Here is a 16336-nt window from a genome sequence, read left to right on the forward strand (position 1 = left end):
TGAAATCAGTAAGAGATATGTGTTATTTTCTGCAACCCATCTGACTACAGGACTGCAGTTTCAATCTGTATTTTGCTCTTAACAGAGAGAAGATTCTAGAGACGATCTTGTATTGCTGTCATTTACAAAGGCCTGCATTTAGAAGAGCAAGAAATGCAGATCTTTATTTCTTTAATATGTAGCATTCCTTTAAGTATGTAAAAGCCACTTTACACTGGTCAAACTATTTAAACATGGCTTCCAACCCATGCCTTCCTTCACTGTCACCCTCCAAAGATGCCCTACCTGATAACTGTGGTACAATTGTGCAACTGATACCACCAACAGCTTGGCTGGCTCATGTCTCCAGGTTTCCTCTACAGGCAGCATAAAAAAGGAGAAAACAAAAAAAAGAAAATACAAGGATATGTTCCTAGAAGAGAATGTGACCAGAGCACTGAAATTCAGCACTGAAATTTCTGATGAGCTGCCCTAAAAAAAAGATCCTTTGTCTCTACTGATTGCAAGGACAAGTCAGTTGTCTAAGGAAATTAGCTGGTCCAATCAGAAGCATAAACTTAGGACAATTTAGAACATTCCATTATTGATACTTCTGTCTTTTGAAATAAACTGCAACAGCAGTAAGTTCAGTTAAGCCTTTTTTACAACTGTCCATTACCAGCGTATTAGGGACACCATCTCGTCTGTAGAGGGGCTACAGCATGTTGTTAATGAACACAAGGTTACAGGAAAGCAGGCTGTGATGAGGCAGATGCAAGGGGTGGAAAACACAGAGGAGGGAAAACTCTCTGCCAGGCAAATATCAAAGATCCAATACTTTCCTGTTGTTATGCTAGAGATGGACCACAAGAGAGCCACCTCTGGTACTGTATTTAACACTAAAGCACACCAAACCCACCCACCCAGGCAGCTGAAAGCCCCCAGACACACCGAGCTGCCCACCCACAGCAAACTGCCTCCATCGGTGAACGGAACGTACCCAAGCGCCGCGCGTGCCACCGGGCCGGCGCGGCAGCAAACGCCCCGGGTGCTCCACGGAGCCCTTCCCACTGGACAGCATCGGGAGGAAAACAATTTACCAGGATCTCAGCAGCCCTTAAAGCTGCTGTCGTGTCTGGAAAAAAAATCCTAACGCACTGTACCACTCCCACAAAAAAGCGATTGAGCTTGTTCTTATATAAGTATGTATATTATTTAACACTCAAAACCAACAGTTCCATCACATCTATGCGGAACCAGACGCGTTGAAGAGCTGAGAGTGGAAAAAAAACAAAGCAATTTCTACTCTATTGTATCCATCCATTTTGTTTGTTTGTCTCAGGGCAAGTCAAGGGCCCTCAGCACAGTGCGGAACAAGGACCACTATCTGTTTTCTTTTTCTTCCTTTGTTGTTGCACAGGGTGACTGATGCAAGTAGATGCAAGTATAATTCACACAGTATTTGCATCTATTAGCTGTTATCTCCTAGGACATTATCTTTTGGATCTGGGAAAAAGTGATTACAAAACACCTTAAAGGTGAGATAAACAAATGCACATGATCTTGAGGCAAACAATTGTTTCTGCTTTTGCGGTCATCTGAACAAGTTTTGCTCTTCCTTAGATTAAACAAACACACGCCGCCAAGATGCAAGCATTGCTTCTGAGGTAGATGTGAAAGAGAAGGCCTAAGTGTCAAAAATAACTTTCAAATAGATGTTAGTATATTCACATTGCAAAGAACATAAAAGGAGGCAGGAAGCAGGGGAGGGAAGTGTCTCTCTCATATCATATTTAAGTGACAGTACAAGTAGCAGTGACTTTTTTTCCCTGAACTGCTCACAGATATGGGACCATTGCATAATCTTCAATAATCTTGTAAATTCTACTCACATCTTTTCTGAACATTACAGGAATTCACAGAATTAAGAGCAAAAATAATTATTTTTTTTCCCTGACTTATCACTCAAAAGAAACAGATGCAAAATAGAGCAAGTTTTCCTGTTAAAACAGCTTCGTCCTACTTTATGGACTAGTTATTCCTAACTCTAACCACCTCCCCTCACACAGAATATTATGTAGTGCTAAGAAGCTCCTCCAGTCACCAGCCATGCTTTGCACAGTTGGTATAAACAAGCTGGTTTATTGCAAACAGAAATCCATACACGTGCAGAGGAGTGTTAGAGCTGCCTCATGGAAGCAGGTATGCCTGTGCATCCCAAGCTTAAACTCACCTGGGGAAGTAGCACTGGGAAAGGACACCCAAAAAAAAGGAGAAGAGGCACAACTTGGTGTAGAACTGGAAAAGAAGGTGAAGGAAATGAATGCATACATTTTTGAAATTTTGCCCTGGTAAAATCTTGCAGGAAGAAGAATTTCAAATGACATTTCTGCAGATACAGGGATAAAAATCTCTAGAGATGCAATGTGAAAAGTTATTTAAAACAAGAACAAATTTAATTTGATAGTCAGCCTTTCAGTCAACCTATTTTCTGCACTTCAGTGAGGGAAACAGGGGAAAAATATTTAAATCTTATAAAGTAATAGGAAGTAAGGCATTTTTTGTTTCAGAATGTATTATAATTAAAACCACACAGAAAATATCCTTCAAGGTTACCAACGCTCAGTGGCATCTTAGATGGTCTGCATGACAAGCATGTATCCAATAAGCAAGTAATTCAGTGTCAACAATATAAAGACAAAAGCAAGTCAGATTCAATTTTACTTGAAGATGTGGCTTTCTAAAATACCACAGAGAAAAGAAAGGCATTCCTGCAGTGAAGAGACAGTTGGGTCTTTGCATGGCATACTTCAAGAGCAGCAACATATAGCCTTTGTCGTATCAAAAACCTTGAACCTTTTCCAAATTGTCCTTGTTCTCTTTTTTTTTTTTTACCTGATGTCTCTCCTAGTTTTTCATTATATTTCTGATGGCTCTTCACAGTTTCACAACACCATCCTGGAGGACTTTTTAAAAATAAACCCAGAATTTGAATCAACACAGTCCATGTCCAGGCCCCCTTGCTATTTTTCACACCAATACTGCCTTACCCCAAGCAGTTCCTGCAGCAGATGCAACCTGTGCTCTCCACCCAGCTTCACTACACAGTTTGCATTCCTGTAAATATCCAGCTCAAGAGAAATAATGATTTCCATTTGAATTTAACTTCCTCTGAATTGCCTGACATGTCCTTCACAATCAGTTTTCTTTACCTGGTCAACAGTAATCTACCACAATCTATCGTGCAAGTTTCTGAACCTAACTTTAAGAAACCTGAGAGGCCATTAAATGCACCAATCACATTGATGTGTTTTCCTGATTCAAGTCATAGACAGGAACAAAATGCCTAGAAATGCTTTAGTTCACTATCCTGCAGTTTGGAAGAAACTTCCTTGCAATTTTGAAGAAAAACACACTGCAAATTCTCCACACAAGTAATCAGTAATTTAGAAATAACATGCAATGGAAAAATATTGTTGAACACATAAGTAAAATCATGGTAAAAGCATCATACTTCCATGATTTCTGAAATGAAATTCAGTTTAGTTTCCAGTCAGATCAGCTTACTGTGCCTCCTCCACAACCTTACCCCCTCACACTACAAGCTTCCAGGATGGAGCTCGCGGTGCTGCTTGGGTGTACAGATGTGCATGTGCGTCCCTGCACATCTGTGCAGCATCATTTTCAGTGTCTCTGAGGAGGCATATTTACTTTTTCCTCAGGGGAAAGCCATGGACTGGAAAGAATAAGCTCTTGCAGTATTAAGTTATTTAATACTTCAATGGTGTAACAGATTAAAAAAACCAAATATAAACTGAAACTTACACAAAGACATTTTCTTGCAGTGGTTTTAAAGCAGAACCAAAATTCATTTACGTCAATGAAGCCCTGAAAGTGAAATCTACATAACTGGGTCAGAAACTGTGTCCTGGGGAGAAGAGCTGTTATTCCTTAACTCCTGAGCTTCAGAGAAACGTTAGGGAAGTTTCTTTGTAATGTTTCCTTCAACAGATGTCAAATCATCCTCAGATACTGCCATCTTACCCTAACCCAAACAGAACAGCCGAAAGGGAACCAAACCCCTGCTCACAACCACAGATGCTGGCAGATCAGTCATGTGAGTTACTAAGGCTCCCCACCACTTGCCTTTATAGTGTCAACTTGAAAAAGATAAACTGGCATTACTGGGTAAACTTAGTTCTAGTCAAAAGCCTGGCAAACCTCACACAACAGGCAGGACAGAAACACACATTTGCAAGCCAGGGCAAAACAGCATCTGCCTTAAACACCGCAAGGATCGAGGTCTCTACCTTGACACAGAGTAACAGCACTCGGTGGGTTGCTGGCAAGATGGAAGAAGTGTGGCACTTCTTGAGGGTTCCAATATTTTTGTAAGACACTTAAAACACAGAGAGATGTCATGGCTTTGAGTGGTATGTATGGAACAAGGCAGGGAAGGAAAAGCTGGGGGACTTGGTACAAAAATCAAACAGCACTCTCCCCACCCCAACACCCAGAAAACCCCCACCACAGTTCTCCTTCAGGTAGAAAATAATAAAGCAGGACAATTTCAAGTGACAGTAAGACAGAAAGAGTTCTCTGAATTCAAAACAAAATGAGCCTACGTAAAGATTTAGGATGTAACAAAAAACAAGACAAAGGCTGGAGCAAGAGTGTCCTGAAGGTGGAAGAGCTATAGACTTGATGCACACAGCTCAATATTTCTGACAAAATAAAATTTTCCAAGCCAAATTTCTCCAACAGATAAACACTTCCATACTTTTCTCCTTGCTGTTAATTTGTACTTTTGGCTTGTTATCCTAAGTATGGATTCAAAGAGGCTGGGAATTGCACTTGAAACAGTATTTGAAAACATCCTTTTATGTTACTAAGAAAATTGAAGTTTATTAGAGAGAGCATGCATGTAGATTTGAAAGCAGCAGAGAGACATAGAAAATGCATGAGAACAAAACAAACAGCTTTCCAAAAAAGGGTCAAGGGAGGGATGCCCTCAGCTCTAAAGAAGGATAGCAGTGTATCATATACTCTTGAATGAACTGAAAAACAGGAAGGCAACACCTTCTCTCCCCTCCCCACCAAAAAGCTGAACAGCTGAAATCTCACAGATGACAAAACGTACAGTTGTTCAAAACCAGAGAAGACTAGAAAGAATTCTAGATGAACCATGCAAGGCCAGACCAAGGGGCAAATTAAATCCACTGCAGATCAATAAAAAGCAAAGTGCATTTAAATGAAAAATGTGAAGCACTCAAAACTGATTGTTGGGTTTAACAGTTCTGGAGTAACTCAATATTTGAATCAAGTGTTTACAAATAAAGGAAACACACTGCTAGATATACAAGGATACAACTCAGAAACATATTTTTTTTTTCCATTTTCAAGACGAAAGCATTCACATGATTATCTAAAGGATAAAATGTACAAGACTGTTGTGCCACAGCATAAATCAGAAGTGTGTTCTCCATCAGAGTGCTGTGTTCAGCTCTTATCATCTGATCTCTTCTTGAGATAGCAGATGTAGTAAAAGCCTCAGAAAATGGGGACAAGAATAATTTGGAACAAAGACAGATTTCTGTAGAGAAGGAAATGGAGAAGCTTGAAGCAACCACACTAATGGGAGATGGATAAACTATTGAGGATATAAAAAAAAGGAATTGTGGTAAAGACAACTGTGCTCCTATATGCTCTTGTCATGCAGAAGCAAAGGCATTTTTAAAACAGCAATACATTTAGAGCTGCTAAAAAGAAACGTGTTTTTTTTAGTTGGTTGGTTCTGTGGCAGTGCTCTGTTGATCTAGTTTTATTTTGTTTACATTCAACATTCAATTCAATTATACTCAATAATACTTTGTCACAAGCTACGATGAAGATCTCTGAAAGATTCAGAGAAAGACTAGAATTTTACGAAAACTAGTAATCTACTTTAGGTAGGGAAAAGATCAGAAATACCAATCTGTCCTCTATATTTGTAGGAATTAAGATTTTTACGGTACAGGACCAAACTGACAGAAAAGACAAAGAATTTCCCCTTTGGGCCTTGAACACAACCATGTCCCTTAGAACAAGGGTCACTGTAAGAGTGTCGGATACGGCCCTGGCAAGCAGCAGGCAAAGGACACGCACACAGGTTGCAGAACTGGTCTATTAAGACACCTAATCCTCTGCAGAGTGGTATGTCCACACAGTAAGGCAGAGGAATCTGGGAGCAGGAGAACACGTAAAGCTTTGCCACAAGGCTTTCATCCCAGGAATGCTACATGTAGGGTACTTGTGTGCTCTGCTCAGAAGTGGCCTGTGCAATGTTTGGAACAAGAAACTGCTCTGATTTCTCACCAGAGAGGACTGACACACTGGAGAAGGTGCTGGGTTGCATCAGGGCAGTGCCGTCACAGTGGTCTGGCACAAACCACGTCCTTCAGCCCCCATCCTCCAGTAGTGTTCAGGGAAGTGCTCCTACACGAGGCATTTCCAACAGGAGCAAGTATGTTCATCCTTAGTACTACAGCATACACTCCTCACCAACTTATTCCTGAGTGTACGAGCCCTGGGTTAAGCATGACAGCATGAGATTTTTTTTTTATATCTAGAAACCACCCCAGAACTAGGTTAGCCTGGCAGGCTTGCAGCACTTCATTTACATATGAGTCAATCCTTCTGCAATACAAACATTAGTGATGCATTCCCCACTGTCCTTCTATTTATACTCACTATTTCACCTGCAGGCATCCCGAGTTAATTAAACAAATCAATCCCATTGAGATAATTGTGTCTCAAGCAAATTAACACAATTAGCCTTATAAAAAGAAAATTCAAGCGCTACTATATTTCTTCATATAAATCATGTGCTTGTTCCTCCATCTCTAGATTTGTGGCTATCTAGGAATCTGCATTAAAATGAAAAGGATGACACACCAAACTGGCTGATGTGTGACTGTTACAGCCAACAGCCACTCTGTTTGCATCATTCACATCTCTAAAATCTGAGATGCCCATCAGAAATAAATGTTCTAAAGAAGAAATAAGCAAGGAAGGATCTCACTGCAGTGGACACTTCACAGCTTTGAGACAGCCTCTGCTCCCAAACAGTACATTACCTTGACATTTACAACCAGGGCAAGATATGCAGTGAGCTGGTTAATTGGATATATCAGGCGTTTGAGGCACTCTTCTTTCTTCTCTGGTTAGGTTTACAGAAACCCCTCTGGAACAAAGCTGAAGTTCTACAAATGACAACTCAGTACCCATACTTTTTCAAAGACCTGTGCCTCCAGCCCTAAAGTACTACAAAACTGCCATGGCAGTTGAACAGACACCATAATTTTTGTCTACCTGCTGTGTTTTCAGGGAATTTTTTTTCCCTGAGGCAATCTCAAGTAATCCAGCACACCTCAGCCTCCCCAGTCACAGCCCATCCTCTACCCAAGACCTCGACCACCTAGCAGCAGTGCGGCCGAGGCAGGGGCTGGTGTTCTTTACTACCAAAAGAGGCCACAACTTTCGGCTGAAAGCTGGAGATTTCTCCAAGGTAACGCAGGAACACTGAGCAGAACTCTGTCAGAGCCTGCAAGCAAAAGTGCTGAGAAGTGATGAGCAACCTCCAACTAAAAATGGAAAACTTAAGAGGTTAGTGTGCAAAACCATGATCTTGTGAGCTGAAGCACCTAACCAAGGCCACTCTTTCAAGAGGTGGTAAAACATCTTTGCATCACATTCACAATGCTCTGGACCAAGGCCTGGGATGGTTTTGCTGCCTCTTTCAGGGTGAGCCTGCAAGCAGTGAGGCTTGCTTGAATGCAGGAGACTCCACTGCCCAGCTGGTGAGAAGGTGCTGAGCAGAGGCAGGCGAGGGAGTGTGTGAGCATGCAGGAGAGGCAGAAAGCAAGATGCTAACAGAGCTGCCCAGTGATACCTGTGCTCTCCTGTGTCCCCGCAGATGATGCAGGGAGGGCCGAGCCGCTCCTCCCCTGTGCCTCCCGCGGCTGCTAAGCAACAGCAGCAGTGCACGGGGCCAGGCAGGCACCCAGCGATAACTTCTCCTTTTGAGGGAATTCAGAAGGCTTACAACAGCATATAGCTGCAAAACTGGTCACCGGTACTGAGTTCCTGAGAGTAATTACGGGGCAGAGAGAAGAAGGGGAAGAGAAGTAATGGGGGCACAAGGAGAGGACAGGTCCTGGAGGGACCAGGCTCGCACCAAGGGAGGGTATGCAGAAGATAATTTAATGGAAGACTCCCCATCCTTTTTGGCAGTTGAAAATACAGTATTCCTTTATTTTTTTAGCATCCCAAAACTAAAGCATTTTCCCCTCTTTACACGTTTCTCGTCCATGTGGCACTGTAACCAGCAGATCACGCTGGCTCAGCAGATGTGGGCAAGATGGTAATGGAGCTGTTCCATTTGCACTCACTCCAAACACGCTTCCACACCATGCTGACCATGCACAGCCATCGTCCTACCCAGCCCAGGGCCTTGCTGCACATCTGCCCTGCAGAGCTCCCAGCCTTGACTCCAGGCAGCTGCCCCTTCATGAGATAGCCCAATCCAACTGTGCACCACAGAAAACCAGGTTACTGAAAGAGGCTGCTGACAAACTGGCCTTTCCCTTGTGGAAAACTATTTTCCCAGATGGGATCTTTTCACTGGCTTGGTCCAGCAGAGAGCTGCACAAGTCAGTTGGTCAGCACAGGCAATGCCAAGTCCTTCAGCCACACACTGCTGATGAATCTCAAGTCCCCCAGCGTGGCAGCACAGAAAAGCAAGGGAAAATGTTATCTCCAAAGTCACGTACTGGGCCAAACAGGTATTCATTTCTTATTTCACCATTCAGAACTGTGCACTGTACTTTGCATTTTCATTACTCCCACAAAGTACTGGCATAACCAGAAAGTAGTTCTTATTAATTAACAAAGTAATATTTTTTTGTAAATTAGTACTATCTTACAAAATATGTTATCTTTAGGAAAGTTAGAAGAAGCAAACTTAATTTATGAGGTACAAAAGTCTTTCACTAACTACATTTTACAGAACACAAAAACCAGACTTTATTTATAAAGGTACCTCCTAAATATAAAGTGAACTTAACACCATATCAACTGACAAGCAACAAACTTCTACATATACATCTATCCGTATATCATTTAGGAGTCAGAATAGATAACATATAGCACGAATACAAAGATACTTTATTACAGGACAGCCTGGGAAAAGGGATCGATATCTTATAATAAAGTGTATTTAGAAAACTAGTTCCATGACACAGGATCCACAGACACAGATGTCCCATCATAAAGAATTCATTATTTACAAATATACTACAGAACACTCCATTTGCAATGAAGTACCATAAATAATTCACACATAATATGTGTCAGAAGTGAAGGCAGTGGCATTTTCTCCACCATCCTCAGGGAGCTTCCCATATTCAGTGAAACAGAGCTCTGCTGTAACATCACAAAAGCAACAAGAACATTGGATTGTCATCAAAACACAAAACCTCCTTCTCCATCAAAGACTTCCCCACCAACACAATATAGGATATATTAATATATACTATATCTCCAAAGAGAGTCTTCCACACAAGCATTGCTACTGTCGGGCCAAGCAAGATGTGCAATTCCTTTCCTTCTAAATTGCATGTATGAATTTTATTTTCAACCCTGTGAATAATATGGAATTTCCACCTTGGGTCCACTGCCCGGGTGCTGCCGTGTTGCACAGCTCTACCCTATATCCCTTACTCCAACCCAAAGAGACACATCCAGAGGCAGGCAGGCAACTCAACTAGTGTTGAACTCTCTCTCCCTGTGAAACACATGGCAACACATTGCAAAAAGTGTGCCAGAGGTTTGACACAGACATGGAAACCCCTCTCTATTTGAAATTAGATTAACATAGATTTATTTTATATGGATGAACAAAGAATCACCAGGAAAAGAAAAATAACCTGCTGCTACTGATACAGAGTGAATCTGGAAAACCAGCCTAATGATGGAAGCTCTCTCCTGTGCAAATTCCCCTATTTCCCATAAGATCAAACAAAAATTGAATAAAACCCTTGATAGAAATTTCATTTTCCTCTCTATTCTGCTTGTCCCCTTCTCTTCTCCAGCAGGATACCTGCACCCAAAACTTGACTTATGTGACTCCTTTAATATTCCTCAAAGAAACACACCAAAAATCCCCACATCCTCAACTACTAAATAAAAGACCCCAAAGCCCCTCAAGTCTCCCTGTAATCTAGCTACAGAAGCCACTCTCCACATGGATTGGTGCGCAGGACTTAAATTCTGTTTTCTCCCTTCTGAGTCACAAATCAAAACCCAGCAGATTTGCCAAAGAGAGAAAGAAACAACAAACCAAGAAAACCTTACCAGCCTCCTAGAGATGATAGTGGATGATGTGGAAAACAGAAGAGACCACTGCAATCACCAGTCTGACCTTCCACCCAAGGTGTGCCACAGACCTATATGCACATACATGGCTTGCTATAAACACACACACAGCAATACTCTCCCTTGCTGTAGTCTAATTCCCAGGCAAGTGATTAGGAATCTGTCATGTCCAAAGGGAGCTGTTTGAGCAAATAATTTATTCTGTTTAATAGTTTGTGTGTTACAAGTAGCCCAGATTCTTCTGGTTTCAACTTTCAGCTATTCAATCTCATTACACCTCCTCCTACTAAACTGAAGAGTTCTGTACTTTTTTTCCTCTATAGATATTTGCAAAATACAACTCATCCACTTCACTTGACGCAAGCATGCAAAGCTTTTTATTTAGAAAAGACTAACAGTAAAACAGGTTTTCCAACTGTAATCAATCTCTCAGCTTTCTGCAGGCACGTAAGAATTGGACTCTGTATTCCAGTAATGATCCTCTGCCATCACACACTGGTAAAACATTATATGCTCCTAGAAGACCTGCTTGGCTTTTGCATCCAAGAAACATATCCAGTCTTTCAGCAGTGCTGCAAGGTCTCTGTGTTTTGTTAGCTTCTTCCCACCACCCCAGCTCCCTTCCAATGTAAACTCTCTCCTGAATGTAGCCAGCCCTACCCTCTGCATAAGGTACAGAGCTGGACTGGCCTGTGCTAACATTAGGATTACTCAAACAAGCCCACACCAAAAGGAAATTAACTCTCTGTGTGACAGAGGACATATTTACCGTATCCCTGATTTTTGGTGCCATTTTCAAATTTAGAAAGAAATACCTTTGTTCAGTATAATTACCAGTACCAGGCTGTCACTCCTCCCTTTCCTTTCCAAGTGATCACATTGCCTCATCACCTGTTCATACTCACTACATTAATTCTCTATTTGCTGCATAGATGTGGACATACATAAATGTGATGGAAGTCCCAGCATAAAGTCTGTTCTTCTCTGCAGAAAAGCACTGAACAGCAGTGGGTGCACATTTGATGTCCTCTCAAGCAACAGTACACAACAGTTCAGCATAGTGTTGTGTGCTGGTCCATTTTGAGCACTGGATGCAACATTTTTAGATGTGACCTCCACTTTCCCCCTACAAAAAAATTTAACAAGTTAAAACATATCCTGGTTAAGTCAGTGCAGGATTGAAGTTTGTTGTTTTGTTGTTGTTTTGGTGTTTGGTTGGGTTTTTTTCTTTATGTAGTATCTAATAAAGCATCAGCAACATTAACATTAGGGTTATTGGTTTACTTAATATTATGATGTTCCATTAGACAAGGCATAATACAATTGTAGGCTGGAAATTAACTATGGAAACATGTTGATATGGTTATATGAAGTCATGAAACTTTTTCAAATGCAGAAGCACTGCTTCTACAATACAGTTTAAACAAGTTAACTTATTTCAACTGTATATGCATAATAAACTTTTGCTCTACGCTGTCATATCAGATACTCATTCTTCCAAAACAAAAATATTTGTTTTGGTTTTTTAAATACAATAAGGCATTTAATGACTATAAAAAAACCCCTGTGGTTGAACTTCACTCAGGACATAGTGCTACTTCTGCTTTCAGCCCAAAAAAAAGAATTCCTATCATCATCATTATTAAATAGTAATATTTATAGACAAAAGTAGCAATTCAGTTGTACTACTTTTTCTTTTTTAGAGTAAGAACACTTTATCTTTTAGACAAATGGCACCAGCATTGCAGTGGTGTGCTGAGAAAGCAGGATGAAGGTGAGCATGGGCAAAAGAATCCGAACCCAGAATCTGAACCCTCCAAGAGCTGAGTCAGAGGTGGTGAGGTCAGGTGATGTTACAGCATGTTATGAGAGGATTCCCTTTAAAAGAAGGACCTAGATGCCAGACCAAAGTGCTCAGTGCTGTTTTTCCCGTATGGATTTATTCCTAGAACAGGAATATAACGTAGACCTAAAGGTGTTCTCCCAGGCTAAACTTTAATAGGGCTTTAACTTTTTAACAAAGGTCAAAGAAATTTCAACACAACTCCTCAGGTTACTGTTGCCTAAGTAAAACCTATGCAACCCTTTGTTGAACCCTAGCCCAACAGCAGAATTAATTACCAGAATTAATTACTAGCCACAAAGCCTTCCCTAGGATATTAGAACATATCTACCACAGCTCATTTAAAAATGAAATGTTTAATTTGCCATACCTAACAAAGGATGGCCAACGTGTCCAAGAGGAGAACACACCCTGACCATCATGTTGCTGTTCCTAAAAAATCAAGCTGAGGACTCACTTCTCTGAGTAAGTGTGTTTGGGGCTTTTTTTAGTGTTTTGGCCTCCATCACAAAGTTAAAGCTATTTCCTCATTTCTGAACATGTTAGTATCCAAGCAAGGGAGAGGCAGAACTTTCACTTCTCACCTGCTCACAGAAAGGTCACACCTCACTGTTAACAGCCCAACTGAAATACAGCAAGAGGCTCCAGACATCTGAGACAATGGGAATCTTCCCCATTCTCTGTGAGCTGGTTTCAAGCAAACCAAACCATTTTTGCAAGCCCACATCAAACCTGTGGCAGAGGAGAAGTGGAGCATGGGCAGGACAGACACACTCTGACAGTGGGGACAGTGCTGCAATGATCCCCCTGCTATGAAGAGTCCCTTCATCACAGTGACACCAAGCAGCATGGATAAAGGCATCACTGTACTTTTGGAAGAAAATCTTTCCTGTGAGGGTGGTGAGGCACTGGCACAGGTTGCCCAGAGAAGCTGTGGCTGCCCCATCCCTGGAAGTGTTCAAGGCCAGGCTGGATGGAGCTCTGAGCAGCCTGCTCTGGTGGGAGATATCCATGCATGCCCATGGCAGGGGGGTTGGAATGAGATGATCCCTCAGGTTCAACCCAAAACATTCTGTGATTCGATGAGAGCACAATCATTCTGTGGGCATGCAGGTTAAAATGCTGCCCATTGTTATTCTGCAGGCAGGTTATACATCGGCATTTTTTTCAGCTTTTGAAGTATTATCTAAACACCAAAGTAGCCTGAAAGAATACTTCTTGCAACTTAATATTTCTACCACAGGCTCCAGCCAGTCACTTGTCTTTTGTGGCTGCATGTATTTCCTATTTAAGAAAAGGACTACAGCAGTTCCTGGTTTGCCACATCTTCAAAGAGAGAGTTTGCGCAGCAGCTTCCTCTGCCCTGCATTACTCCGCACTGGTGAACACCCTCTTCCCTCTCAACCAGCTCAGAAATATGCTCAGCCACCTACAAAGCCAATTGGCAGACACAAGGTAACAAAATGAAGGATTTCCAAACCACATCCATGATGACAGCCCAAAGGACTTTTTGCTCCAAACCTAGGTTTCAATCCTCCCTTCTCCATCTGCACTTTCTATCTCTTTCAAAATAATGAGCAAACATTTCTCCAGCTTCACAAATCTGGCACATTTCACCTTCCTTGTCATTTAAGAGATACTATTAATACCAAATAGTTTGTGTGTAAGAACACTGTGCACTTTTGTAAAGCTTTATTCAAAGCATCCTCTGATCTTCCACTGAAAGCAGTAATTTAGTACTTTCACAGTACTTCTGAGGCTTGTATTATAAATTGTCTCACACAGGTGGAAACTCTGAGGCTAAAGTAACTTGCTGTTGGGCTAACCACCAGAAATCCTCATGTCCTGCCTCCCCAAAATCTGTAATTCAGCATTTCTGGCCAACCCTTGATCCAGTGCTTCCTGCCCTACATCCAACTTCATCGTCCCTTTTTTTTCTCTACTGGCTCACCTACGTAGGTGTCTGGCAGAGCTTCCCAGACATTTTCTTCCCCCAAAGATTTCCTGAAATTAAGTAATTAAATGATTAAGGAAAAAGTTCATCACCTGCTAAGAAAACTATTTATACAAACCACATTCCCACCTACAGCAATCTGTATGGTTGTGTTTCTATGTCCCAGCCACACTGTCTCAACATGAAAGGCTCAGGTTAACCCCTTCCAAATGAAAAGAATACTCTCAGGACCTGGTCTTTAAAGATTATTTCCCTGGATAAGCAAGGGACTGCTAGTAAATATCAGGTACGTCTAAATTTGTTTTAAACAGGAGAAAAGTAACATAGAAGGCCTATCCTCACTTTCACCTGCTCTTGAGGTGCTATTCTACTATTAAATAAAAGTGTATATCTTTAATAAAGAAGAAAATATACCCATATATGAAAAAGGAAAAGCAATCAGAAAAAGAGTACACACTTTAATATTAAATCAACAGCTAAAAACATAAGGAAATAATTTAAAATTTAATCAGTAGGGACACCAAAGCCATGCATGGAAAAAAGGCAGCCTATGCAAATGTGAACTTGTCTTGCATGACAGACAGCACAGGATCTCCAAACTGTATGTGACTCACCAGTGCCTAAAGAGTATTGCTTGCTTTGATTCTTGCACCAGGATCCATCAACATCTGGCCATACAGTCATCTTTCTTGTTTTAATAAATGCCCTTCAATAATGTAAGAGAATACCTTGTATTAACCACTATCACCTAGGGTTTTGCTGAACAGTGGCCACTGCTACTTTCACTCAGACCTCATGTAATACCAGGTCTCACCAGAAACCAGTGTCAGAGCTTCATATCATCCTCCAGATGATCCTCAACTACTGATCCTGCTGAATGCTACATTAAACAAGAGTTTTCACCTCCTTTTGTGTGTTAAGTATTCAGAACTACAAATAATTTCAAGACTCTCTCTTCATCAGGGTTATTCAGAGCATGCCATCTTATTCCTTTCATTCCCTCACACCGCATCTGAAAACTGGGGAAGCAAGAACACGCCCTCATCTGGCTCTGGCCCTCAAACCAGAACTGAGGAACAACAGCTGCTCCCCGAGTCAGTGACACGTGGAGCACACATTTAAAAATTGCTAGAGATCATGCAGACATCCCTGGACAGTTCTCCAACGGTCTCTCTCGGTGGAAATGCCAAGTTTTCTAGGCAGTGTGGGCCGTCCAAAAGATCATAAAAGGAAAAAGTTGCACAGCAAGCTGCATAGGTATACCCCAGGCATGTTTTTCAATCAGTAAAAGCTTGCTGGATATCCTTCTGACATGGTGTCAAAACACTCTACTTCCACTGAACTTTGTTAGTGGGATTGATGGTGTAACTAATTTAACTGCAGAGAATACTTCTAATGAAGACTTCATCATCTACCTCTCTTAAGGCTACTAAAGGGGATGATATTTTAAGCTACAAGTCAGGAGAAGAAAGCAGAGAGAAAAATAACAGAGATAATTTGCTCTTCCAAGTTGTCTACTCAAGAAATCCAGAGGAAGTTTAAGTGGTACACAGTCATGTCTACTTGTTTCCCTGTCTTTTAACAGCACAGACAGGTAAGGGCCAGAGTGTGCCCACTTCTCCTTTGCAGAAGAAATAGCATGCCACCATGAGAATAACACCTAGCAAGGCACAGGATCAAAGTGACAACACTAGTATACATTGGAGGTAAAATTCATCTGAGCCTGTAACAGACAGACCAAACAGAGCATTCCCTGACCAGCAGAAGATGGCTTTGGTCCCATCACTCAAATCCCCACAGCCTTCCCACTCTGCCCCAGGGCCACTGAGTCACTCCACAGTGAGATGCCCAAAACGAGGCTGTGTACAACATCTCTGTGGAAGTAAAAGTCTTGACCTTTTTAATCTCCACGAGGTGTGTCCAAATACTACAGTCACAGGCAACTGTTGAAATAAATCATGAAAGGAGTATACTGTTAAGGCTCACTATTTGAAAGCAAAAGGCCAATAAAGTACAAAAGCAATGAGCCTACTTTCCTCCTGATAAAATGGAGGAGGAAAAACAGACCCAACCCTGCTGGCACACTTTGCAGTCAAATTCCTTTTGACAATTTATGAAATTTTTTTCTTCCTCCTGTTTAACAAAAT

At 41.5% G+C, this 16336-nt stretch overlaps 1 protein-coding gene across 16 annotated transcripts in view; it reads right to left on the reverse strand.

Moving 5' to 3' along the window:
- TRERF1 (transcriptional regulating factor 1) overlaps window positions 1-16336 on the reverse strand; it is a 100986-nt gene that overhangs the window by 48045 nt on the left and 36605 nt on the right. For 4 of the 16 annotated variants that reach the window (XM_064414349.1, XM_064414348.1, XM_064414347.1 and 1 more), the window contains one exon: window positions 11337-11518. The exons of 8 other annotated variants lie outside the window; for them this stretch is intronic. The gene's annotated coding sequence lies outside the window, so the exon portion shown is untranslated. Of the gene's footprint in view, window positions 1-2212; window positions 2278-7909; window positions 7931-11336; window positions 11519-16336 lie in introns of those variants that run through there. 4 more of the 16 variants (XM_064414352.1, XM_064414351.1, XM_064414350.1 and 1 more) reach the window with 2 other exon arrangements.

This window comes from Passer domesticus, chromosome 3 (genome assembly GCF_036417665.1).
Source record: "Passer domesticus isolate bPasDom1 chromosome 3, bPasDom1.hap1, whole genome shotgun sequence".
NCBI lineage: Eukaryota > Metazoa > Chordata > Aves > Passeriformes > Passeridae > Passer > Passer domesticus.